The sequence below is a fragment of the Anser anser genome (assembly GCF_964211835.1).
Source record: "Anser anser genome assembly, chromosome: 1".
Taxonomy (NCBI): domain Eukaryota; kingdom Metazoa; phylum Chordata; class Aves; order Anseriformes; family Anatidae; genus Anser; species Anser anser.
In genome coordinates, this window is record NC_139720.1 from 101280555 (window position 1) to 101308513 (window position 27959).

At 38.2% G+C, this 27959-nt stretch overlaps 1 protein-coding gene and 1 long non-coding RNA gene across 3 annotated transcripts in view; one reads left to right on the forward strand and one right to left on the reverse strand.

Annotated features, from left to right (window-relative positions):
• MAN1A2 (mannosidase alpha class 1A member 2) overlaps nt 1-27959 on the reverse strand; it is a 141963-nt gene that overhangs the window by 111339 nt on the left and 2665 nt on the right. The gene's annotated exons all lie outside the window — the stretch shown is intronic.
• LOC310905666 lies at nt 1-27959 on the forward strand. Its single transcript, XR_014589213.1, has 2 exons — nt 1-3143; nt 8016-27959. It is a non-coding gene; the product is annotated as an uncharacterized lncRNA (long non-coding RNA).

Sequence of the window (27959 nt, forward strand, 5' to 3'; positions counted from 1 at the left end):
ACACAAATGCTAGTCAGCATCTCATTACTAAAAATACATTGATCATAAACAAACTGCAGCTTCAAAACAGAAGCCACATTCCAAGTTGGTTTACTCTAAATAATTCTAATGATTCAGACAAGTTTATTGCGTAGAAATGTGCATTAGCATATTTCAATTTTGCCTTGAAGCTCAAAAGATGCACACATCAGTGACAGTATTTTAGAAAAATGTATCATAAGGTATTCTGGATTATACCTCAGCACCTTTGCTTATCTACTCAAGACTTTAGAAAGGAAAAGCCCTACATCCTGTACTTCAACTACAGGATGTATGCACAGGCATATCTAACAATCAGTCTTAATATAATCAAAAGGGCTCTTCCTCACCTTCTGCACAATAATACATCATATGCAACTTGTCAAGATCTGGAGTAATAACTACAAAAAATTGCAGTAAGGCCCTTATTAACAATGAGATCGCAGCAAGAGCTGTAAACCCCATCACGTTGTGTTTTGCCTTGAATTCAGTACTTATTGTTCTGATCAGTATCATCTATAAATCTCACAAGCTAAAGGCAGAGTTAATTATAAAGCAATTTAAGAACATAAGGGTTTTTAATAAAGCATGACTTTGAAACTCACTGTTGCCAAAAGCAACAATATCTTGGTTCTAAGCACAATCTTCCACCATGATCTTTAATGATCAGTAAAAGATGAGATTCACACACAAAACAAGGAGTGCTGTCTTAAAGCCTGTGTTAAAAAAGAGGTTATTCTAACAAATGAAAAATATCCTGAAATACTTAAAGGCATCAGGAAAACACACATCAGGACCCTCAACATAACAAAACCTTTTTATTTTTCTTTATAGAGTTGTTCAATGACCAATATAAGCCAAAATAGTTGCAGAGATTAAAAACAATACACTCCCTACCCTCTGCCTCCCTGGACAAAAAAAATACTCTTTTGCCAAAAAACATTAAGTGGATAATGGAAAGAAGAGAAGGCATGCAACAAGCCACATAAGAGATACCAAGCTTGGCCTAACCACTTTTAGTGGGAGCTGAGTCACTTGACACAAATAACATTTTTTTCCAGTGTATTGAAGCAGTACTAATGCAAATGAACAATCGCTCTCTGATACATGACAATCAAAAGCCAATCCAAAATTTACAGAAAACAAAACCATGGGATTAACTGTTAACCATACACTAACCAAAAAAAAAAAAATACATGTTTAAACTGGGCTACTTTTCCTGTAAGTTTATTAAAAATATTTGACATCTATGATAAACTGGTAACATTTCAGAGATTCAACCGAACTAAGTAACAGATTGGGGTGCTGCACTGGAATATTTAGATTGCAATATTTAGGAATATGGACAGACCTTACTGAGCTTTCCAAGTAGAGCAGAACTGTTTTTATTAACCTCATAGATCATGTCATGACTATTACACAGCACTGTTTCACCTTTCCAAAATAGGTCGAAGAACAAAGGCAATATGAGTAACTTGCATGAAGTTATGTTTTGTATGTTTTAGAAGAAAGACATTCTGCTTTCTTTACAGTGTCTACTGCACTTTTAATAATGGCTACTGGGATGCTTCAAGTATTAATAGGGGCTTTGAGACACAAGCAGGAAGGATTAAAAATATCAAGCAGCCATATCTCAAAGATGAGGAAAATAAAAACATTGGATAAAAACACTTGCACTCTGGATATAAAAATATTGCCAGATGGTTTACAGAATTGATCTAAACTGGGGCAGAGAGAAAAGAAGCCCACAAATGAAAAAAAAAAAAGTATTTTAACAGCACCTAAAAGAGAATAGTCTAAGGATATGCTTTTCCTGAGCAGATGTGACAACCTAAACTTGAACTACTGCCCTAGGATAAGGCGGAGCATAGTAAGCATATTCACACACATCTTAAAAAGCTCTTCTTCCATCTACTTTCTTATTAAAAATACCTCATGAACATGCTCTCTATACTGTATGCCAATACTCGGATTTCCAAGAGAAAGCACAAAAGGTATCCATCAGAAATAACTCCTAAGAACAGCTGTTATACAGAATAGAATATTACAGGCCATGTATCAGTTGAGGAATGGAAGAAATTCAAAATGTCTTCTCTAACAAAATTAAAAGGTAGAAACTTCTTCGGAGTAGAGGGAATATGGAAAGGACACTCAAGCAGATTAGAATGGGGAGAGGCTCATAACAACCCTGCTGTAGAACCTCTCAAATTGACCAGATAAGTTGCTGTAAAATAGATAAAAACCAAATGGAAAGAAAAAAAATCACCAACTTGTCCTGATACTTTAAATGCATCATTCTAGAAATAGAAGTCTTAATGTATTAAAGTGATAGTCTACATTTCAGCACAGAAAAGAAATGTAAGATAAGGACTGCTATGTTTTGAGATGCATTAGTTAATGAAAGTTTATTTTTAAAGTAATGTACAAAACAGAAATCAGAATTAATGCAGATATAAAGCACACTGTAACATTAATGAAGCGTTAATGCACTAACTAGCATTTTCTAATTTTAAACTATTAATTGTCTTAATCTTAAAAAACTGCTTTTGAAAACCAACTAAAAATATTAAAAGTGGACTCCCTAAATTTTTTAAAAACCAATTGAATACAATTTCAGTTACCGTCTGTAGTGGGTTTACGTGGCAAGGTTTTGGTAGCAGGGGGCCATAGGCATGGCTTCTGTGAGAAGAATCTAGAAGCTGCCCCATGTTTGGTAAGGGCCCCACTGCTGACCAGAGCTGAGCCAATAAGTGGTGTTGTTTTGCGCCTCTGTGAGAGCATATTTAAGACAGGGAAAAAAAACAGCACAGCAGCTGGGAGAGTGAGAGGAGTGAGGAACAGATTTGCAGGCGCCAAGGCCAGTGAAGGAGGAGGGGGAGAGGTGCTCCAGGCGTCGGAGTGGAAGTCCCCTGCGGCCTGTGGTGAGGACCATGGTGAAGCAGGCTGCCACCTGCAGCCCATGGAGTACCACGGTGGAGCAGGGTTCCACGCTGCAGCCCGTGGAGGAGACCCCGGTGGAGCAGGTGGACCTGCACCGACAGAGACTGCGGCCTGTGGAAGACCCCTGCTGGAGCAGATTCTGGGCTGGACCAGTAGCCCATGGAGAGGAGCCCACGCAGGAGCAGGTGACCTGGCAGGAGCTGCTGCCCGTGGGGGATCTGGGTTGGAGCAGTTCGCTCCTGAGGGATGGACCCCGTGGCACGGACCCATATCTGGAGCAGTTCTTGAAGAGCTGCTGCCTGTGGGTAGCCCACGCTGGATCAGTTCAGCAAGGACTGCATCCCGTGGGAGGGACCCCACAGCACAGGGGACAAGAGTGACCGAGAAGGAGCGGCAGAGAAGAAGCGCTATAGACTGACCATAACCCCCATTCCCCCGTTCCCCTGCACCACTCAGGGGGAGGAGGTGGAAGAGGGTGGATGGGGGGGAAGGTGCTTTTGGTTTCTTACCTTTGTTTCTCACTTCTCTAGCTTGTTAGTAATAGTAAGATTTATTACCTATCTCCCTACGCAGAGTCTGTTTTGCCCATCACGATAATTACTGTGCGATCTCCTTGTCCTTATCTCAACCCTCGAGCCCTTTTCATCATATTTTCTCCCCATTCCTCTTTGAGGAGGGGGAGTGAGAGAGCGGTTGTGGTGGAGCTCGGCCGCCCACCCGAGTAAAACCACCACATTGTCTCACAAACTTTATTTGACAATTAATATCCTTATGGACTATAAAAATGTTTGGGCTAAATATTTATATCATTTAGCACAATACTAACAAAGCAATCCCCACAGATCAATCCATTTTGTGTAAGGTACATGACAGATAATCCTTCATCAGAGAACTGTAAGTCAAAGTGCAGTAAATTGGGCTTCTCGTTCAAGAAATGCACAGTTCAACCCCCCAGTGCACTAGCCCTGACTGTTATCACATAAATACACAGTATATTTTTAAGTTAAAATGTATATACATCTCAGCTGCACTCTTTAACTCAGCACACAAGAGCTCAAGGATTTTAAGGCACATTTTGTTCTCAGTTTGACAAAATCTGATGTCCCTTGATAACACGTTCTGTCAACAAAAAGCTTTATTATACAGACTGTTGTATTAGCACTTTGTGCTTAAGTGCTATTAGGGTTGCAGTTAAAAATTACAGTAGCACTATTACCTTTATATATTTCATCATGAGAAATATAACTGAATGCTTTAACAGATGCATTGACTGAAAGGCTTTTAAACAATTTCTTCAGCCACTTTTCATAGTATCATCCATGTCACATTCATGTTTCTCCTAAACAATGAAAAATGAAGCACTGAGCTCCTCTTTATGACCATCAAATCCAATCTCATTAATACAGTTGAATAGTAGCAGTCCTTCACTACCTCAGTTGAAGAGCAAAGAAACAAATTTCACAGTTGCTAAACACTACTATAAAAAAAAAAACATAGAAGTAATACTATTTAAGTTAACTTTTACATCTTCCATGACCCATTCGTGGCAGAGCAGAATCTTCTTGTACTCCTGTAAAAGTTGCTTATATTCTAACGTAGTAGCAATGTACTTGTTTCAATAACAGATGCAGCTGAAAATTTGCATTGATTGAAAAACTTGGAACCATAGGTCTGTAGTCTGGAAAGCTTTTCTGAAGCTAGCAGAAGGTGGCTTTGTGGAAGACGCAGCTAGACAGAATGAGGTAGCCAGAACTAGAGATCATTTCTCACAATCACATTTTCACTAAGAAAGAGTATTCTGTACAGAAACCAAAGACATGGCTTATGGAGAATGAGAAATAGGAAGCATTATTGAAGTATTTTGATTCTTAAATGTTCAGTGTGGGGTTAGTGTATTTTGGAAGTACGTTTCTTGTTGTCAAACTCAGTTTCTGGAGGCAAATGATAGCCTTTACCTTTTGACTAGATCTACTAATGGTTTTGCTAGTAAACACTGAAATCAGGTTTTTCCGTGAGGTTCATCCTTTGAAAAAAAGGAATTTTTAGAACATGATAATTATGCCTTTCAGGCCTTCATAAAAAGATGTTCATGGTACACCAACATGAACCCAGTTTGCAGAGGATGTTTTACAATAAATGTGCTTTATCTGTATATATAAATTTTTTGGTAAAGCCTGTGATTAACATGCATATACCCAAATACAATCCCCACAAAAAGATGTGAAAAAAATTAACTATGTTTGAGTAGCTATAGAGAGTGTGACTCACTAAAGTGTGCCACTGCAGTAACATGCTTTGTGCACTATCACAACTTTGTGCTACCAAAATCGAGCACCATGAAGATTCTACCTATGTCCTTCCCTCTAATTTTCAGTCCCAGGACAAGTAACTGGTGTTGAATCATTCTACCATCCTCATTTATTTCCAGATTCAAGGCGTATGAAAGCCATAATTCAGAAAAGTTTTGAACTCACGTCTAAACTACTAGTGAACTACTATATACATTTACATAGTAGTTTTGATTTCTACAGCACTATAACCCAATAAGATTCATTAAGGAGGTCTGAATGACAGTCTACTTTCCTTCACCCACTCAGCAGTATATTTAAGTGTTTGAAGAAAATATTCAGACTCAATAAAGATGAAAAATTCTAGCACTAACTGTATGATCAGCCAAAAGTCTTCCAGGAAGTGACATTTTGAAACAAACATATGAAAACAGTAAGATGAAGAGAAAGGTCAACAGTTATTTGAGGGAGTTTACAGGAGAAAGTACAAGAGCTTCTTCTGCAGACAGATATTCACTGTGCAATTACCAATGATGGACAGCCTGAGCTGCAAGAAATGTCATATTGTATGTTCCAGCTGAAGATGTATTTTACCAAATATATTGAAGTATATGACCTTACTGAAAGAAAAATCACACTCCTAAAAAGTCACATCACTTTTCTTGAGTTCTTAGGCATCATGACGTAAGTGAAAATACATAATGAAGTTGTGAAAAGATTTGAAATGTGTCATCCACTGAGACTCCCCACTGCCTCCCACTCCCCACCAAACAGCACCCACATGCCAACAAGCTCCTCATCCAGCATAAGAAAGAGTCAGCAACAGTTCAATGAGTGTACATATCATTATATCCAAGAAATCACAGAGATAAAGAAGAGAGACCTCAAAGGACCAAACTAAGAACATATTCACAGCTTAATAAAGATTGGAAACCATCCCAGCACAAACACATATCAGAATGTGTCAAAAATGGTTTCCCTACCCAACTATCCCCTTGCCCCAGGCAACACTAGCAAAATCTTACAACACACACCATTTTGAGTAAATCTTCAAAAACCTTATCTAAAGCAAAGCTGCTGCTTCCTTTAGTCACCCCAACAGCTTGTTCTAAAAATCTTGAGACAAAATAGAGAGGTCTACATACCATGAACATACACTGGTAGCATCTTTAAAACAAGCGATATTAAAAGGATCATCAAGTAGACTATTTTTGCCAGCAAGGAACATTAATAGACCCAATAATTACAATCTGAAACTAGACAAGTGCATGCCAGAAACAGGTGCAAGTTTCTTAAACAATCACTGTAATTAACTATTGCAGCTGCTTATGCAAGAATATTGTACACAGTCTCCATAAGCAGACAAAACGTCATTCAGAAGAGACCACAAATTGTAAGGCTTGATAATAGAATCACTAGGTGAACCTTTATGTGCTACAAATATGCATGAGGTAGTGACCTTTCTGAACTTAAGAGCAGCCACTAAAGCTTCACTTGCCAGGATGACTTTTAATGTAAGTCTCTCCTACCTGCTGTGAGAGAACAACCTTTTGAATAACTGATCTGGAAGAAAAAAAAAAAGCTTTCAAGCTTGTTCATTCAAGATTTAAAAAGAAAAAAATAATAAAATAAAGACAAGTAAAGAAAACTGGCCACCAGCAACTACTCTCCCACACTAAAAAGCATAGCATAGGGTTACCAAAGCAAGACAGCAACCAGTTTGTTACTGTTTGGATTCTCAGCAGATGGGTAGACAAGAAAAAAAAAATTGAGTCAATGACTCAAAAAACATTTCACACATTAAGTATTAAAGTTGCTTTTCCTTCCAACATACACCATTTTATAACATACACACACATTACAAGCCCATCATGTTTTCCTAGTATATGGAGAATACACTTTCATGCCATGCAAGGACATAGGTTAATTTTCTGGGCGATGAGAGGCAGCAGATAATAACTAAAGGTGCACATTTTTTGAGTGGTTCCTTTTGAACAAAGGTGACAGTAGAACTTATTTCTAGCAGACAGTTACATTGGCATATGATACAAGTACCACCTGTCAAACACAAACAAGAGTTTCCTTATTCAAGCCCTTTTATCCCTCTCCCTCTAGTTTCAGAAATTTTTGTCTTGCCATTGCACTTCCTCTTGATCTTTATGTTCCTGTTTCCCTGTTACATATTGTTGATACCAAGTTATCCTCTGCTAGCTCGCTTCCTTGGTGTTCTTCAAGGACAGCTGCCATTCCAAACACCAGTCTTCCTCACCTTCATCAGTCAGGTTCTTTGGACTGTGCTAAGGAGAGGAGAGAATTAACTGACACAGGTGCTCCCCTTTAATACTAAATAACCCCTCTTAAACTGCATATAGGCTTCCTGCAACACACTTCTTTCCACTTGTGAACAATAGACAACACAATAAAATAGTTCAGTTAGAAGGAACCTACAAAGATCACTTATTTCAACTGCCTGAACGCATCAAGGCTAACCAAAAGGTAAGGCATATTATTAAGGGCATTAACCAAATGCCTCTTGAACACTGACAGTCACGGGGCATGCAAGGTCACGACCTTGCTCAGAAGCCTGTTTCAGGGTTTGACCACCCTCATGGTCAAGAAATTTTTCCTGATACCCAGCCCGAACCTCCCCAGCACAGCTTTGTGCCCTTCCCTTGTGTTCTACTGTTAGTTAACAGGGAGAAGAAACTGGCACCTCCTGGTGATGATGTGTCTGATTTCTTATTTCTTTTATTTTTTTTTTTATCTTAGGCCAAGAACCTGGGCCTTCAGACACCTTCAGCACAGCTCTCGAATTCCTCTCTGTGATGGAAGCTCACAGATTCTGTTCCAATCTGTTCTCTCTTCTAAAGCAAAAACCTCAGTCTCCAACATTTCTTTGCAGATAGCTGGGTGTCACCTTCAAGTCCAATGAACTGTAACTTTTAATCTTCCTCCCACATCTTCTGTTCAACAGTGCAAATTTCTCCATTACCTAGATTGCCTGTGTCTGGGCATTTTTTTTTTTATTTTTTCCAGAACTTGACGACACCTAAGTTTTTCTACCTTGTTTCCACATATTTTAAATGTGGTCTCTCTTAACCCATATGTTTAGGGAACCCTCACAGCTTGTTCTGTTCATTCGACAATTCTGTCTGGAAGACATTTATCAGCTACATACATCCTTACGCTGCCTTGCTGCATTTTCTTTCTGCAAAACTTGTTACCCATTATATATATTTTTTTTGGCACAATGACTAGAAAACAGCCACTTTTTGAAGTCCAATGTTAAATTCACTAATTCTTATGGCTGATCAGTAAAGGCCATTGCTTGTTGTAACTTCTGTATCTAGCTGTACACAATTGTTTTCCTTTATCTTCTGATTGAGATAGGGCCCTTTGAAGCAGCTCTGGAACAATAATATTTAGAGAGAATTTCAAAAATACAGATTGAACGGGCACTCAGAGAACTTGCCAAAGGGGCTGGACAGCTGAAGCACATCCCTTATGCATGAAGAGCAAGCCCACTGCAAAACTAAAAGCAAAAAAATTCCTTAGTATTGATAGATATGCTAAATTCAAGTTAATGCTTTTCTTGGCACCTGAAAGCACTGTCATAGCCTGCAGAGTCAGCTTAATTTTTACTTGGTGAAGAAAGGCAGAGGTTTTCTGCAAACACTCTCCAACAGTTGCATTCATAATAGTAGCTAGACATTTGTCAGTGCTAAAAAGGGTCACCAGAGACCATGTAAGCATTTTATGCTTACCATGATTACAAAACTAGGATATTTCATGTATCAACTCATACAGATTTTTCAGATGAATCAAATCAACTACTTCAGGAAGATATATGATTCAACAGCAGTTAAAAAAATTAATTAGTGAATAAATATAAATTACACAGTGCTTTACACACATTTTCAATACTGTATAAGCAAGCTTACTGTTTTGTGTGTAGTGTGTTAGTGTGACTTGTCAAAACACTTAGAAAATGCAGTCGATATGTGAAGTTCAACAATGTAGAGTTTTCAAATCACTACATCTCTATCAAAATGCTTCCTTAGATCTTTTTCATTTATATGATGTAAAAATGCATACAATTAGATCTGCCTCAAGGCACTAACAATCAAAAATAGGCATTATATCAGAATTTAGGTTGATTAAAGAAAATTCGTTTAATGGCTGCAGCTGGTTACTTTTGTGCAGAATATTAAGCCTCTATAGAGCAAGGTCTCAAACCTGATCGTCAAATCACTTACAATACTGTTATGAAGAAAAAAGCTATTTTTAGGAATTGATCTTATTTCCAAAAAAAAGGATACTAAAAGCTTATGAAATTTCAGAATTTTTTATGTTTTATCAAGAAACCTGAATCAGAGGAATGTTACCACCTGCCAAATGTAAAAGGATTCTAAACACCTTCTCGGCATAATATTGACTGGAGCATTTTATCTTCATTTCCAATGTGTAACCCCGTGAAACATTCTTTTTTCCCCCCCTTAAAGTAATAAAGATGGAAGAACTTCGGAAGAAGCTTGAGTGAAAATAGTATCTAGACTACAGGAATGATAAACAGAAAATGAAATAGGTATAGGACAAGAGCATTGGGTAGGATAAAAAGAAGTGAGCAAGATAGTAAGAACAAATATCTGGAAAAGTAGAGTTCATTTTGATGCAAGATTTTAACAGCACCAAAAATCTTGTAGGATACTTTTAAATTGCAGAAGCCTGTTACACTTAATGATGTCAAACTACAATTTTCCACTCTAAACCTCTCTATCTAGCTGGAAACTATTGCTGTTTAAGTTTAGATATGTATATAGTGATGTATCGGAGCATTTAGACTCTATACTAATCGCACTCAAGTCCTAAACAGTACTTGCAAACATCTTGTATGCGATATTCATTCCTGATTTACAAGACTTACCGTTTGATCACGACAGAATGACACATAGCTGGTCTTGAGATACTGAGAAAACAATTACACAGAACTGGGTTCTCATACAACAGCAGTGCATCATCTGCTAAGCACATTTACATATAGGATAAACAAAGCAGTCCCACTGCTGTCAATAGCACAAATCAGATACTGAAACATATGCTCAAAAAGAGAGAAAGAACCAGGGCACTTCCATTACACAGCATCAAGTTCTTAAGTATTATTTTATGTCCAGCCTTCTACTAGTGTCAAAACCAAGTTTCTTATAAGAAAAAAAGGCATAACCCCAACTACACAAACCAGGAAGGAAAATAAAAATGGAGCATTCTATATCACAGAATTTGCTGCAAATTCTGAAGCACTACTGCATTTTCCATACAGTATGAAGTTTTACCTTTTTCAGAGGTAAACTTACTATGCTATTTACTAAACATGTTTATTTTTCTTTATGCTATACAAAATTAAATATATACTCACTTTTTACAACAATTAAAACAAACCTGCTTTGATGGTAACATTTTTCCTAGCAAAACCACAATCCTATTTAAGCTGCCCAACATCCAATTAAACAGAATCCCAAAGATAGCCAGACTTAGATGGCTAATTTTAGATTACCTAAATGTATATATATTCAAACACCTGAAAAATCAAGACACTACAAAATTACAGGTTCCCTCTACACCTTAATTCTCACCCTTTCGAACACACGTAGAGCAACTAGCACTTCCTACACTACTTAATATTTTAACTTTCCCTGGAGTGAAAAGTTGTGAGGTTTTTGTCTTTTTTTTTTTAAATGCAATTTTTACATAACTTTTTTACCTACAGAAAATGAATCATGGGTCCCTTTTAGCATAGCACCAGCAACTGTTTCAGTATATGCTGTGAGAGCTCCCACTACATCTTCAGCACTACTGTACCAACTTGCTACTCCTTTGCTCTCCGTACTAGCTACATTGTCTGACAGTTATACCAAAATGGGGCAGGTTCATAATCCAGCTCTGTACAGGAATTTTGGAAGGAGATGGAATCAGAAACAAGAATAAAGCAACAACAAAAGAACTCTAATCATATATGTGCATTACAGACAACTCTCCCTTCTTTCCTGATCTTCTTCCTGATCCTAGAGTTTCAAATTCCACCCCTTTTGTACATTATACTCCCAGAGAAGGAAACAGTTCCTGGAGGCATGCACAAAATCTTTAGGAATCATTGAAAGGACCCACACAGTCTCCAGAAATTGAAAAAGTCCTAAGGCAGGAGTCTTATCCAGCTGAGAAATTCTCTGTCCTGAATACTCACATTGTGAAGTCAAAAAGGAATTTCTTAGCACATCTATTGATTATAGTATGTTTGTGTTCAGGTAGTTTAGCTCAATTAACAGATATATTAACACTGTGATATTAGCTTGACTAACATGCTACCAAGAGTTTCCTAACATTTCACTTTATACAGAAACAGCAACATATAAAAGAAAATTTAAGCGAAAGAGAAACAGGATTTCACCTGTTTACCTTTACAAGACATAGCTTGAAAACACTCTTCCAGCAGAGATCAAAGGCTTGCTGAAACCAGTATGTAAGAACATACAGAGAAATCTGCATTAATACCTTGCAGTACGAAGTGCTAAATATAAACATATTAAATACTTAATATACCAGGACAGCCTCACTCTCCGTATGTGCTAGGACACTGACAACTCAAGAACAGACTGAAAGTTTTAATTTAAAATACTAAGTTGATAACAATAAGAAAAAAATAAAACACTGAGCAGTAACATGTTGCTGACTTTTGAAAGCATAAAGTAACTGAGTTTTGGACACTAGAAAAGAAAAACATGGTGCCATTAAGACACTTGTTGTATATAATTAAGTACATATGTATATATTTAAGAGAAAACTAAGAAGCAGCAATCACTAAAAGGTATGATAATCATTTTAGCATCCCAGTAATTCACAACTGTAATGTTGGAGCTTTACATCCATTACAGACCCTATCATTTGAGCTATAGAAGATGACAACCTCCTGCTATCAGTCACTATGTAGGTCAACAGCAGAGGAAGAGAAACATACCTTAACAGGGTTTCACATGTATCAGCTTGCAGCAGGAGGCAAAAAAACAAGGCTCAGGGTACAGTTTCACATGATATTTAAGCTGATTAATGCCTAGCTATTGCCAAGTACAAGGTCCCACTCAGCACTGCACCAGCTCTGGCACTTGTCAGTGGCTAGTGAACTGACTAAGGGTCTTAACATAAAAGACTACCTAGGGGCTTGGTAGCGTTGCCCTGAACATTTGTTCACTCTGAGTTTTTCTGCATGGGTTTAGCTCCCTGAGTTAGCTATGGTAGGGTCAGATGACAGCCAAAGGATAACGTGAGGAAAGAAGCAGGAGCAATATTCTGTCTATGGATGAGTCCACACTGCCTTCCCATAACAGGGTCTGCCACAAAAGTGCACATTGTAGCTACAGGGTGACTTATACCAAAAAACATACTAATTGTAGAGCTCTGAGGTACACAGACAGTGCCAACAGTAATAAGGGAGGGGTCTACTAGAAACTGGCAACTACTAGATATATGCACCATAGTAATATGTATTATTATATTAAAATAATGGTAGAAGAATAAATCAACTGACTGGACAACCAACACAACACCCAGACCAGAGATCACCAATGTAAGCACAAGCCCTGGCAGGTTAAGTCTTGTGATGCTCTTCCAACAGCTCCACCAACCCAACTTCCGGTCAGGGAGAAGGGGGTCTTACCTTCATTGCATGCCCACGGCAGAGAAGCTGCATGCATGAGCAGTAGGAAAACATCCCTGGATTAAGAGAATTTGCTCACCACCAGCATGGGTACCCTCTTCCAATGGCGCACAGGAGCACAACTTCTCTGGCGATGCTACACTGACTCGCTGATTGCCAGAAAAGTAGACATTTTTTAGCACCAAGTCAACTAGCACATGAATGATGTCTGCACGTCCACTTATGTTGTGGATTTTAGTACTGCTTACATGTAACAGCAGCATTGATAATATGATCAACAATAATATTACATAAAACAATATTCCAGCTGTAACTCAATATTCCTTGTGTTGGTCAGTATCTCTGTGCAAATCATTCTTTAAGTTTTAGAGCTTTGGTTGCCCTAAAAAAAACCACCTTCCTTACTCTTCCTTACTCCTTATGATAGTATTCAGGAGACCAGAGAGCAAGCCACTCAGCTAAGCCACCTGAAAAATCATTGATCATTTAAGGGCACATCAGGCCTCCTAACAGGCTGACTGTCCAAACACTACTGCTGGAACTAGGATATAGGCAAAATTAAATGGCCGACCACATAGGAGAACAGGACATGAGCTTCAAGTGTTACAGAACTGCACATTCAAGGATCTTAAAGTAGAGCCCAAGTGATCAGGAGCAGTTTTTCTGCACACAAACTCACATGATCAATAACCCCAGTCATTCCCTCCCCCACCATCACATCTAGTTTCTACTCCTCAAGTTTATCCCAATGATATTGCTTCCCTCCATCCAATAAGTCACTCCCTACCATCCTAAGGCATTATTATTTATTATTACTGACCACCATTGTGCTTGAAACATCTCCTTTCCCCAGTGCCACTCTGATAAGTCTTTGATACCTCACTCAGCCAATGCCCACCTCTTCTCGTGTCTCAAACACATTTTTTTTTTTTTTTTACTCTGGGAAAAAGGAGAAGAAGGCTAAAATTACTATTTCACTGCCAACCTATATTATTTTATTTTGTTCAGTGTGTAGTTCCTATCTGCAGATTCCAAAGAAATAAATTGTTCCTTCTCATCACCAAGGCCCTCTGCTAACCCTGACTTACCCCCCTCCCCAGGTTCTTGTTCCTAATCAGATACTCATTTCCCTTTTCCTTTTCCCACCCCCCTATACTGTAGAAATAGGAATTCTATTTGAGCTGTAGCAATGCCTTCTTCCTGCAGCCTGTGCTCAAAAGTGGTACCACAATAAATATGGTAACTCCCTCTTTTTATACCATGAGTCTTCTCAGACTCCAGAAGTAAACCTGAAGATCCTCACAAACCAAAGAAAAACAGTTGAAGAAAGTTGGCAATAGCCATGATATGACTACTATTTTAGCCTAAAAAGTACTCAATTTTTCAAATATAAAAGTTGAGGGCTAGCAAAAATACACAGAGAATGGCTATTGCAAAGGCAGAGTAGCAAATAGCATATAGCGTAGACTCTTAGATGGCAAACTTTCAGGTAAGCAGATGGCACTAGACTTCTTTGCACGGAAATCCCCCGGCAGTTTCTACAGAGCACTACAGAACAGACTACTTTCACAGATGTTCTGTCAACACAAGCTATGACATTTCTCTAACACTATTTACTCACCCAGCCTGAGTTGCTTTGCACATCCCTGAAGCAACAGTGCTGCAAATATACTACTGAAAGTTCACTTGCACTACTCAGTTTTATTCTCCTCAGGCTATAATTGTTGCTATATTGCTATATGGTAAGTTGATATTTGTTTATCAATGTTTAAAATCACAATAGCGGTCAACGTGCATGGCACCATAGGCCATGCACTCAAATGTACAGCATAGAACTTGAAGAAGAATCCCTGGGAGCTATTCATATAGGAGACTGACACTAGCTTTTCATCGCAGGGGGTCAACATCACTAGGGTTTTACTGCTTAGGCTGAACAAGTTCTAAAAAATACAGGTCTCAGCAATTTCTCTTGATTTCTCTCACCACCAGAAAAGAGTTACATGCAACCCTTTGGGTCAATACAGTTTCAGTGATGGTCAATTAGCATTGCTTTGGCGTGGGAGCAGCATTTTATCAGTCTGAAAGACAGATTAGCTCCTTGCACTTAGTGTTGGCAGGATCATTCCAGTTGCAACACTCCCTCACTCCTATGTGGCAGCAGTTTAAAAAGCAGTCCTACTTCAGAGAAATCGGAAGAATTATGGAGCAATGATAGAAAAAATTAATTTTAACTCAGTCTCAGAATGTCAGTAGCTTTCAGAAGGTATTTCATCATATGTCATGAAAAAAATAGACAGGAAAGGAACAGCAGGCAACGTTACAAAGCCTTTACTTACTTCAGGGGGAAAAAAACAAATATATATAGGACTTATTTTATACTGTGAACCAGAAGGAATGCATAAAAGTATATCCACACTGCAGTCTCTGTCCTCTTGTAACAGTAATATTGGATTAATTAAAATGGAAATACTCTACAAAAAGTTCTTCTCCCATACCACAACTCTTGGAGTGGTTAGACGGAGAGAACAGCAAATCTTTATCCCTCTCTACTTGTCAAATCAGCAACTGAAGATAGAGCAACGGGCTACCTAGAAATAATGATGTACTGTCCAATCTGCACTGTTCCACAGAGCAAAACTATCTCATTACTCACAAAATTCTTTAATCTTATCAAGAAATCAGAGGATGAAAGACAAGTGTGCGACAAGTTATTTAGCCTTCCTGGTGCTTCCAGTAAGTTTCCACATAAAAAAAATCCTCCCCACTAATAAACTACATAACAATGATTCAGGAGACTGATAATTGAGTGGATCTTTTTTCCTATTAAAAAAGGGAAGAAAATCAACAGTGGGTCAGTTACTCCCCACAACATATTTATATTTATTTATATATATATATGTATATATGAAATAATGCAACACTCACACAACTCAGTACATGTATATACATCTATTATATAGAGTAAACAAGCATGCAGTACTAAGATTGCTAAACCAAAAGACTGCACTCTCTCCGACCCACAGTCCAGTGAGAGCTTGGGCTCAGCTCAACCAAAAACTTATGTTATGAGAGGATACTCTCACAGTTGTAAATTTCAAAAGGTAAGAAAAACAGTAAAATTGCTGAGACAGTAATTTAACTCAGGATAAACATATTGACAAAAGACATAAGATCTTCAGGAAAAAAAAAAAAAAGAGTTGGAATACGTCAACTCAACCAGATCAAGAATCAAACCACTCCAAGAAGGAAAGGCAGTTAGTATTTTCCTTCCATACAACTTCCACAACAGCAGGGACTCATCAGGCTGGTAAGCACATTAATCCTTAGCAAACTGCCTAACCAGCTAAGCAACCTGCACTACCTAGAAAATAATTGCTGTGTCTCTGACATGAAGAACCTCTGTGCATGCTAGAAGATGCCAAAACCACATCCACAGCAATTCTGTATCTTTCATCCTTAAGAATTTAAGTTTTATGGAAGCTTTTATTCACTCTTGCTACTCAAAGCGAGAGTTAAGTTTCAGTCATTCTTCATGTTTTAGAAGAAAATGAGGCAGCACTAGCCACCCATCACCAGACTTCTTTTCTGAGACTACGCCTCTTCTTTGTGGAAGAAAAAGGTTGAGAAGAGATGGTGATACTGTTTTAGATGCCTCAGACCACTCAGCCATTTTGAATAGCACTTACCACATTCATAGTCCTATTTTATTGCAACTGCCAAGCATTGAACTGAAACTGGTAGGGTTAAATTGCTAAAAATAAGTGACCAGTTTATAAAAAGGAAAAGTAGAACAGAAACTGGAAGTAAAATATGAAATCAGAGACTATCTACCACAAATTTATTTGAACAGATTGACGTAAATAAATATTTCCAACTCTCAGACAGCGTTCCATTTTGAGCATTATTGGACCCACCTGAAAGCTGGTGAGACAAGATTATGCCTGATGCAGTTTAAGGCAACTTGTCTCATGCTACAGTGGAAGAACCCTACTTAGTTTGCACAGACTCCAGAATTTCTCCTTAGTAATGGAAGTAAGGTAGATGGAAAAAATCAATTTATATATCAGAATAAAGGAGCATTTAAACATTTTATGCTTCCACATATTTGCTAGCTACTACAACAGCAGACAATACTACACAGCTTGCTTTTTCCCTAGGAATTCCATACTATGGACTCAGAAAGGGTCAAAACAATCTGGAGTTTCCTGAGAACCTAGGAATAGCAAGTAATTATGACTTACTAAATGTAATTATACACACCACTTTGGAACTGGGGATGGTTGCTGGTTCGTTTACTTTTTAGTGTAGGAAAGGAAGCGTCATAAGCACTTCCTGGTGTTTTTCTTCTTAAACTCCACTGCATTTTGAATTTCCTCAGGATCACCACCAGCAAATTCCAGAGTACAAAAAACTTTGAATTAATGGATTAAACCTGCAGTTGTGTGCTGGGAATTGATCAGGTGACTTGTGTCAGTATTTGAACCTTCCAGAACCAGTAAAGGTGGCATTTTCTTTGCAGTATCATACATTTCTCCTGCAAGTGTTCCTGCAGGTTACATTACCACTTGAAATGTCACATATTTCATTGAGCATAATCATTCAGGCATCTTGCCAAATTGACACGAATATGTCAAGCCTCACTTTTCTTTGTAATAGCAGTAGACCGGATGATCTAGTCCCACTGTAGTGTGACAGCCAGATGCTATTCTGAGTGAATTACATCTAAGGAGGGGAACAGGGCTGTCAAGCAAACCACTACACAACTCCAATAGTATATCCATCTGAATAAAATTAGCGATCAAGTGATTTACATATCTGTAATATATTAAAACCAAAATAAACATATTAAAAACAGAGCTAACCAAGGGCCTGGGGTTCACATGTAGAGTGGTAGTGAATCTCAAATTTTGTCAGTTCAGAAACAAGGAACAAAATCACCATTGGGCATTTTACTTTATGAGCCAATAAACTGTTCCCGTAGCCTACTCTGGCCAGCAAGCAGCTATCAAATGCTGCAATGACAACACAGGACTGGGTGAAAGCCAGACAGATTCCAGGTTCTCTTCCACCACTGTTCTGCTGGCTTTGTTGCTCTTCACATCAAGTAAGACCAAGAATGATGAAGTGCTGTTTTTTGTTTATTTGGGGGCTTTTTTTTTTAGCTGTTTTTTTTGTTTGGCTGACTGTGCTCTTTTGGTGTTTTGATTTTTTTTTTTTTTGAGGGGAGGAGTGGGGAGGTGTTTTTTTTTTTTTAAAAAGAAAAGAACAACTTCTTTCAGTTACCAATACAATTCTGAACGATCCTCATTCTGTTTTGAGAATATCATGACAAAAAAAAAAAAGCTGTTAACAAGTTTATAATTTGTAACAGAAGTTCTTTGTAAAAAACTCCTGTACAATACCAGTCACCTCATTTGCCATTTGTTTGAAAGTTCCACATACAAATATTGAAACAACATCAGTGACAATTGATCACCCACTTCACAGAGCAGTTTCATACATATACACACGTATATCAGAGATCAAGACAAAGCTTCCATAGGTATCAATCTCTCAAGATGAGAAAGGTGCCAGACAGAAAACCCTCCAAAAAAAGTTATGATTACCAGGGTGACAGTTACTGCAATGCAGGTAAGTTCTCTTCTGTCCCTTTCATCATCCCAGGTATGAACTACTAATATAAATAGGCAAAATATTCATACTGTATGAACTTTTCACCTTACTGATCTGGACCAACTTAGTGACAGTTAGTAGACCCAACTGCACTATTTTTAAGTACTTAAAATCAGTATCTTTAACAGTGCTGATTAACTTTATCACTGTACCTGATACGTTATTCTATTTAAATTAGTTGTTGGTAAGGTAAGAAAACTGTTTAATTCTTCAACGGCAAAACTCATTTGTTTCAATTTTCCTATTTTCTGGAAAGCACCTATTTCAGAGACCATGTTAAGATATCAAGCTGCAGCAGGAGAGGCTCAGGCTGGATATTAGGAAGGGGTTCTTCATTGAGAGGGTTGTCGCGCACTTGAACAGGCTCCCCAGGGGCACAGTTACAGCATCAAGCCTGTCGGAGTTTAAGAAGCATTTGGACTGTGCTCTTAGTTATATGGTCTGAATTTTTGGGTAGACCTGCGTGGTTCCAGGAGCTGGACTCGATGATCCTTATGGGTTCCTTCCAACTCAGGATATTCTATGATTCTGTAATAATGGCTATGGATTCCACAGTCTCTAGAAGGTGAAATTATTCACAAAAAATAGAAACTTGAATTAATTGCACGAAACATGCCCTTTGTAACATCAGAACTCCATGATGCAGCGAGTCCACTTTTTCCTCTGCTGTATTTTCTTCTCCAGAACACTCTGCATTGCAATTCAGAATTCAATACAAGTGTTACTTAATAATTTGGAGAACATTTTCCACTCAAACAGAAACCAATGACAGCAGAACAGATGCCTTTAGGAAACTAAGGATGTGTGATTATAGCACTGGGAAAACAGACACATGCTTGCATCATCTGTAATTATTAAGTTGAAAACAGCCTTTAGTACTTCCAAGATAAATCTGATTCACAAGAGATTTAAAAGGTCACCAGAAACATGGTTCTTAGTCAAACTAGTTCATACCATTTTTTTTCAGGACTGATTTTTTTTTTTTTTTTTTTTTAAGAATTACAAAATGTTCTGTAAAATTCTGCAAATCTGAGTAAATTGTTACTAACATACTGGACTTTTCTCTACTAACATTTCTTAAGAATCCCTCATTATTTCTACCCTGCAGATTTTAACCTATGCTCTTATATTCTGATCTCCCAAAACAGCTAAAAAAGTTTGCCTGAATATAGAAGAAAAGATCAACTGGATTTATACATCAGAAAATATGATTGCAGAACACGGATTCAAGAGGATAACAAGGTTTTGAGGGGTTTGTATTGCCTGTCCCCTTTGGGAACAATGGAGCAGGGGAGACCATCTTATCAGGAAAATAATTTCTTATTCTCTCAGAAGTATCTCTCCCACTAGTTTTGCCATCCCAAGCAAATTCAGATTGTTGTGGGTGTCTTTTTCAGGTTTGGTTTTTAAATCAAAAAGTAATTTATGATTTCATTAAGTAATGAAAAGAAGCAGAAAACTTGTGGTCCAGAAAGACGGCTATATATTAATATTTTATAAATACACTACAGAAAGAACGCAATATTATGGAACAAAAGAAGAGTCCCTAACTTCCATAGAGAAGATAGTAAATAACACTTGAAATGCAATAAACTCCTAAAGATAGCAACATAACAAGAAAAATCTGTGAGGAAGTAGCACATAAGTTATTCTTACCAGCCAGCATGGCAAATGGGATCTTCCCCATCCCACTGAAGGATTTAAGGGATATGCCACTCCTCCAACTTTCCCCTTTGTGATCACATTCATTTGTTCCAATAACAAGTAAAATGGATTAGTTTGATTTCCCACTGATAGTTATCTGCCTGCAAGTAGCCTGACTGTACACTTCAGCAGTTCAAACATGTCAGCAGCTCCAGAAGAAAAACAATAACAAATTACTGAGAAGGAGAACACTCTGAAGCAGCTTGCCCATGCAAACTTCAAATGCCTTGCTGGCCTGCAAACTGTGCTAAACCTAAATGGAGATAATTATCATCTTACAGACGTCTTCCAGGTTGCTAACAGCACACACTAAATGTGAAATTTGACATTTGTTTACTGGTGTTAATAGACACAAAGTAATCTCTTTTAAGAGCCCTTTTACGGAAAAAAAAGAAAAAGAGTACTTTCATCATATGCACTCCCTTAAAGCTGCAAGTAATTCTATTTATATCATATTTAGCAGATTGCATAATTTTAATTCAAACAAAAACCTCTAACTTGCTCCCTGCCCATTGTAAGCTTCAACAGCAACACTATGGCAAGGAGTTGGGGAAGTGTTTACAAAACCCTCTGGTGGTTTAAGAAGTGACTAACAAGTAAAAGAAAACACAAAATATTAATGAACCTAATGCCAAATACCATATACAAGGTAATCCTGTTCATAAATTTGTATCTCAAGAACATTTAAAAAACTAAAGGCAGCAAGACAGAATAATAAATATGATTCAGTGTCTGGACAAAAATCCTGCAAGGAACAGAATTAACGTTGCCCAGCATTTCATGCATTAGGGTTCTTTAGCTTTCTAGACCAATGTTTCCTACAACCTCAGTAACACATCCCATCAAACCCTACTAAACCCTACCCATTAAACCCCACTAAACTATTGCGAACGGCTCAGAGTTACACTGGGACAGACTGAACAGCAGCAGATCAAGTATCGCAGAAAACTCTGGGGCTCACAGTTGTGATTCTTCCTTTCAACACTGTCCCTAACCGAGGTCTCTCTCTTTCACGCAGCAATTAGATAGGTACAAGATACAGAAACTTATTTGACAGGTTACCCTCTGCTTCTAATAAAAGTTAAAGGGGGAACAGAAAGAACTTAGAAAAGAAGAGGGTCAGCACCACAGGTGAACACATGGTACAACCATATAAACTTTGTTTGCTTAGGAGAAGAAGCAAAAAATGCCTTAAAGAGAAGCCTCCAACTTAGAAAAGAAGGCTAATAGTCTACAGCATATCTGCTCAAAATTTTTACATTTTGAAAACCCCAGTGAACCTGGTCAGGAGCTCAAAAAAACCAACTCTGAAAGTTACCAAAAAAAGCAATCTCTCATTTCTTTTTAAGATCATCAAATAATCCCAGAAAGTTAACAGATTTAATGAAGATTTAGAGGGTCTGTATTTGAGTGAATGGATGAACCTGCATGATTTGCTCTGTAGGAGAGGCTAGATCAGACAACTTAGATAATACAGATAGAAGGAATCAAAAAGCCTACAAATTATTATTATATGGTAAGAACTCCATGGTTCTCAAAGCTTTGCCAAATATTTTCCAACCATGAATGTGTATACACACTTAATACAGTAAGATTGTGAAATATTGTTGAATTACTAAGTTCAAAAGACAAATAGCAGAAGTCATACAGGTCAAATAAGAGGTACATAATTATACTGTAAATGCAGGTACTTTGAAAAAGTTAGTCATACAGGACATTTAGAGCCTTCAGAATTCTTATTTCAGTGTTTAAATACCTCCCCCACATCTCCCTGTTTTTCCCCTTTCTTGCTTTACTACCTTTAGCTTGTTGAACACTCTTCTTCCCACAAGCAATTAGCTTACAACAGAACTCTGAATTTTAGTAATGAAGTGACAACCTAGGTACTGAATTAAGACATGTTACAGCAGTCACTTGAGTCTCCAACCAGAAACGAAGGCAAAAGAACAAATCCCACAAACTATGTTGAAACATAAACACTGAGGTTCCCACTTAGCTAGTCTTTACTGTGAGAAATAACTGCCTGTGTGTCCAACACAGACTCTCTGTGTGACCAACTTTCTCTTGATCTGCAATAACAACAATGCAGAATGGTGGAAAAGAAACACTGATCATGTTTTGGACTTCAAGGGTTTCTTAGAAAAGAACATGAGAAAAAAACATTTTATAACTATCTCTAAAGCAAAATATTTGCATACACTTTTATAAAAACTCACAAATAACTGTTCAAGTAATAAAGCTTTTCTAGACCAAGCCTAAACTGAAAATACAATGCTGTAGTCTTCAAAAACTTCATACATAGATTGATAATAACTTTTTCCCTTACAAAAGCTGAAAATGGTAACATCCAAGAGCAAAAACAAATTTACAAGATTTTTTCCCTTTTTTTTACCAGTATTAAGTGTAAGTTCAATTATTATGAAAACATACACATACAACACGTCACCAAACGTGGTTATTTTTACATACATTTGTGGTAAGCAAGCAAAAATCTGCAACTCTGAACAAGCTGAGAAGGATCAGAATGTTTGTATTTACTACATGCTGCTGACAAGAGCAGCAAATGGGAGAACTCTTAGGGCACAGTATGCCCACGTTGCTTACTATTGCCTATACCACTGCAAACACATCAAATAACCCACATTTATATTAAAATTCTTCTGAGATTTTAATCTACAAAACTCCAGAGTGCTACTGCCTTCCACCCACTAGCTGGCCTAAATCCAGCAAGCAAACTTTCTGCTGTTTTCCCACGCCTAATTGTTTTCCAGTATGCAGACAAAGTATAAATCATGCAGAAAACCAACTTTTTTTTTCTTTAATGGAAACGATAAGAATTGGAGAACATGGACGATCAACTCCTCCCTCTTCCACAGTGCAAGAAGTGCTTTGTCAAACTCGAGTACAGCAAGATAACCTAAAGAAGCACTCTACACATGATGTAGGCTGTTAAGCAGATGGGGGAGGAGGAAAGACATCTATACAGATGGTCTGAAATTTGCATTTTGTAATTCAAAGATGGAAGTATTTCTCAGCCTAGTATATAATGCACTCATTTCAGCAGAACCTTTTGAAATAAGACAAGAGGGTACTTCTCCCATAGTCCAGTACAACTTCAGGAGAAATTCAAATCAAATTTAAGTGTGTAATGTGAGGATTCTGGAAGAAATCAAGGGAAATCAGATTTTGGTACGTCTCCAAGCACCAGCATCACTTCTCAACACTCATCTCCAATGAGTCCAGAACAGAAAATAAGTGATTACTAAAACCTCCAAATGAGGAAAGTCTCCATATAAAAACAAACAGTGCTCCTGTAACAGCTTTACTATTTGAAGCATTGACACCAGACAGATAAAACTTCTCTGCACTAGAAATACAAGATGTTTCTGAACCTTAACTTGGAACACACTCCTCCTATGCTCTTCAGCTCCATATGTGTCACCAGGAAGACCTGCATCTCCTGCACGCTGCACCCAAAAAGACCTTTCTTCTACATCAAGCACCTGAGCTTACACTCAATGTCCATACTGCACACAGATTGTGCAGTCTGCTCTGAAGGCTCAACTTCATGCAAAGGGAAATTGGACAGAGTATGAGTTTAGCCCCAGAGGCTACAGCAGATTCCAATTTTTCAGGGGAAAAAGCAAGTTATCTGAATCACTCATGTACTCATAATTGCACTAATACCCATAATTGCACTAATGAGCTGTGCCTCAAGTATGTGCAGGGAGGGAAGAGCAAAAGTTGGCTTTACACAGCCTTATACTTGATGGTATGGCAGAGGATGATAGGAAACACTGATCCCACTGAGCAACAGAGATTAAATTATCTCCTCTTCCCACTTCTATGTCTTAACAGCGCACTCTAGTTGGAGGCCTGTAGCTAGCAGTATCCCCCAGGTGTCAGTAGTAGGTCCTGTCTTGTTCAACTTACTCTTCTGTGACATGGATGATGCAACAGAGTGCATCAGCAAGTTTGCTGATGACACAAAACTGGGAGGAGTGGCTGACACACCAGAGGGATGTGCTGCCATTTGGAGGAACCTGGACAGGCTGGAGAGCTGGGCCGTGAGAAACCTCATGATGTTTAACAAGGGCAAATGCAGCGTCCTACACCTAGGAAGGAATAACCCTAAGCACCAGTACAGGTTGGGTGCTGATGTGCTGGAAAGCAGCTCTGTGGAGAAGGACCTGGGAGTCCTGATAGACAGCAGGCTGACCACGAATCTGCAATGTGCCCTTGTGGCCAAGAAGGCCAATGGCATCCTAAGGTACATTCAGAAGTGTTGCCAGGAGGTCAAGGGAGGTGATCCTGCCCCTCTACTCAGCCCTGGTGAGGCCACATCTGGAGTGCTGTGTTCAGTTCTGGGCCCCCCAGTACAAGAAGGACACAGAGCTACTGAAATGAGTCCAGCAGAAGGCTACTACGATGATGAGGGGACTGGAGCATCTCTCTTACGAGGAGAGGCTGAGAAAGCTGGGCCTGTTTAGCCTGCAGAAGAGAAGGCTAAGAGGGGATCTTATCAACGTGCACAAGTACCTGAAGGGAGGGCATCGAGAGGATGGTTCCAGACTCTTCAGTGGTGTCCAGCAACAGGACAAGAGGTGACAGGCACAAACACACACAGGAAGTTCCAGGTGAATATGAGAAAACAATTCTTTGCTGTGAGGGTGACAGAGCAGTGGAACAGGTTACCCTGAGAGGTTATGGCATCTCTTTCTCAGGAAATATTCAAAACCCACCTGGATGTCATCCTGCACAATGTGCTCCAGGTGACCCTGCTTGGCAGGGGGAGTTGGACCAGATTATCTCCACTGTGATTCTATAATTAAGCCACGTAGACCACAGAAGATAATGGGAGTCAAAGAAAGCATATTAAGTCTTTCAAGTTTCTTTCAAATTAAGAAGAGTGATAGGATTTAGAAGAACGAAGAAGAGAGACTGATAGCTCTTTCAAAATATTATTACTTTCACTTCTTTTAAAGAGTCCAGCAGTAGCAGCTACTGTCTTCAGAGGTAACCATATATTGAACAACAAAGAAGGAGCGCTTTTAAACTATTGCTGTGCAGCTGCTGATGCACGCCTGGTCATATCAACCTGCTCAGCTTATCACTTCTGTATAATTCAGAAGCTGATATACCTTAGCTTCAGAAGAACAGCATCAAAAGCATGATTTACACTGATCTATACCAACTTATGCAGCAAGGCCAAGGTAGTTGCAGTGGTCAGTTGCATTAGTGGTACCTGCTACCAATCTGTTGAAAAGAGGGCTCGTCTTATTTTTAAGTAAAGGTGGGAATTATTATTTAAAATAACACACAGGAATTTAGCAGCTGAAGATACAGCTCTGCAAAATTCTGAAGAATTGAACTGTTGGCACAGCAATAGTCCAGAGTGCTGTTACAAAGTGGCTTTGCAACTTTGAGCTCATAAAATTACGTATTTGTTGCTTTTCCAAATAATGTTTTTCCACAGAAGTAATCTCAGTTTTTGTCAATATAAAAAACAGCTTATTGACACATCATTAAAGAAACAAGTCTGCTCAATGTTCTTATTACAGATACTCATTTTTATTAAAAAAATATCTAATAAATCAAAAGGTTACAGACTGCATTCTCACTTGTTTATACTAAATGCCAAGAAACTATAAAAATATTTTGTTTTGGTTCCAAAGCTATCTTTCAGACACAGTATGGAAGAATAAAATACCTAAAATAGCTGGAAAGAAACTGGGTAGTGAGAAGCAGCTTAGTTTTTTTGTTTGTTTGTTTTGTATTGTTTTGGGGGTTTTGTTGGTTTTTGGTAGCAGAGAAAATGTAGAAGTTTGTTGCATATAGATAACTGTCACTTCTTGCCAAACAAACTAGTGTGTCATTCAAGATTTAGGAGATGTGTCCTCAAAATTGTGCTTCTCTTGTTCCAGAACCTTTGCAATATCCTATTTGAAGCAGAAAGAAATCCATCTGTAGGAACTGAAATGGGCTTTTAAAAATCATGCATGTGCACATATCTTCAGAAGTCCTGAACTAGTCAGTTCCACTCTCCTCCTTCACCAAGGCAAGATTTTGACACACACCTTTCCTACATTTCTAACCCATTCCCCACATATCACCTTGTAAGAACAAATGAAGAGCTTTCCCCTGAAATAAACAGCTAGAAATGACTATTGGATGGGCTTTGTGCAAGCTATTTCCCAAAGTATCAGTTGCAGCTTCATTTCAGATTTCAACCCCCTTCTTAAAAGAAAGTTGTTTTTCTTTAGATGACAGGCAAGGACACCACAATTCTTGAACAAATGCTTAAGCAATGTGAGGGAATACAGAGACGTTCCAGTAAGAACCATTATTTGCACTAATGCATGGCTGCATGACAACCCTCTACCTTGCTATATTTTGCAAGATAGAAATATGAATACCCTCCAGCAGACTATAAAGCTCAAAAATTAAGGGGTAATGGAAAAGGAACATTAAACTACTGTACTCTATATAACAAGAGAGCAGTATAACAATATGGTTTGTTTGTTTTTTTTTTCAGCTTTTGATATCAGTCAATACATGCTGTAACAGAAGAAATACTTTCCCTTAATTGCTAAATAAACACACCTGCCACTTCATGATAAAGTATACTTCATATGAATGACCTTTGATACGATTTCTTCTTAAGTCCCACAACTCTTGGAAAGACAGCTTGTCAATTCATTATCATAATTCACATCTTAGACTGCACCCTCCTTTGTGCTACAATCCAGGTTATTTTCTCCTGATCTTTGCTTTAATTCCTAATGCTATCCAAAAAATAACACCTATGGAATAGCTGATGCTCAACGTTGCTCCTTGATGGTAAGCTGGACAAAGTTTTTCATCCCAAACTGAGATAACAAGATACCTAGAATTCATTTCTGAAGACATTTTTGCTTTCCAAGAATACTGTCGAGGTCCCTGTGACCCAGGAGCAGTAACCAAGCACTGAAAATGTCAACAGCCAACTGTTTTCCTCTATGGGAGAACAGTCACTATGCCAACCCTAAACTAGCAAATACCTATTGATAACGCTATCAGGTAACAAGCCCATTAAGTTACTCCAGAAGTAAAGTATATAACCTTGCCTCACAATGCACATGGTGGAATTCACACACGTGTCTTATAAGCAGGCAGGTGTTTTTTTTGTTGTTTGGTTGGTTTTTAATAGTTAAGGCATGCTTAGAGTTTTGTAATGGCTTGCAGGACTAAAGCAACAGGAATACCTACTCTTGCTCAAATACAATCCGAAATGTGGTCATAAAATCTGTACATGAGAGGGACAATTTTGGATTGAGATGGGGGAGAAGTACACATTCACAACTTAGAGAGGAATTATAGGAGAGTTAACACAGTAACCACTTCTTTTAATGTTTATTTGGGGTCAGTTTTAACTTATTAACTATTAGAGCTAAGTGCATTTTGTTTATCTATGTGTGAAAGAAAAGCTGTATGCACTTTGTATCATTACTGAAGCTGTAGCCTCAGAAATTACACAAAGAGCAAACCTGAAAAGGACTCTCATAAGTAGGTTAATCAAAAGCATCACTTCAGAACTATCAGTATTAAACTCTTTTCTATGACCCATCTACTAGGCAGCAAAAGGTACAACA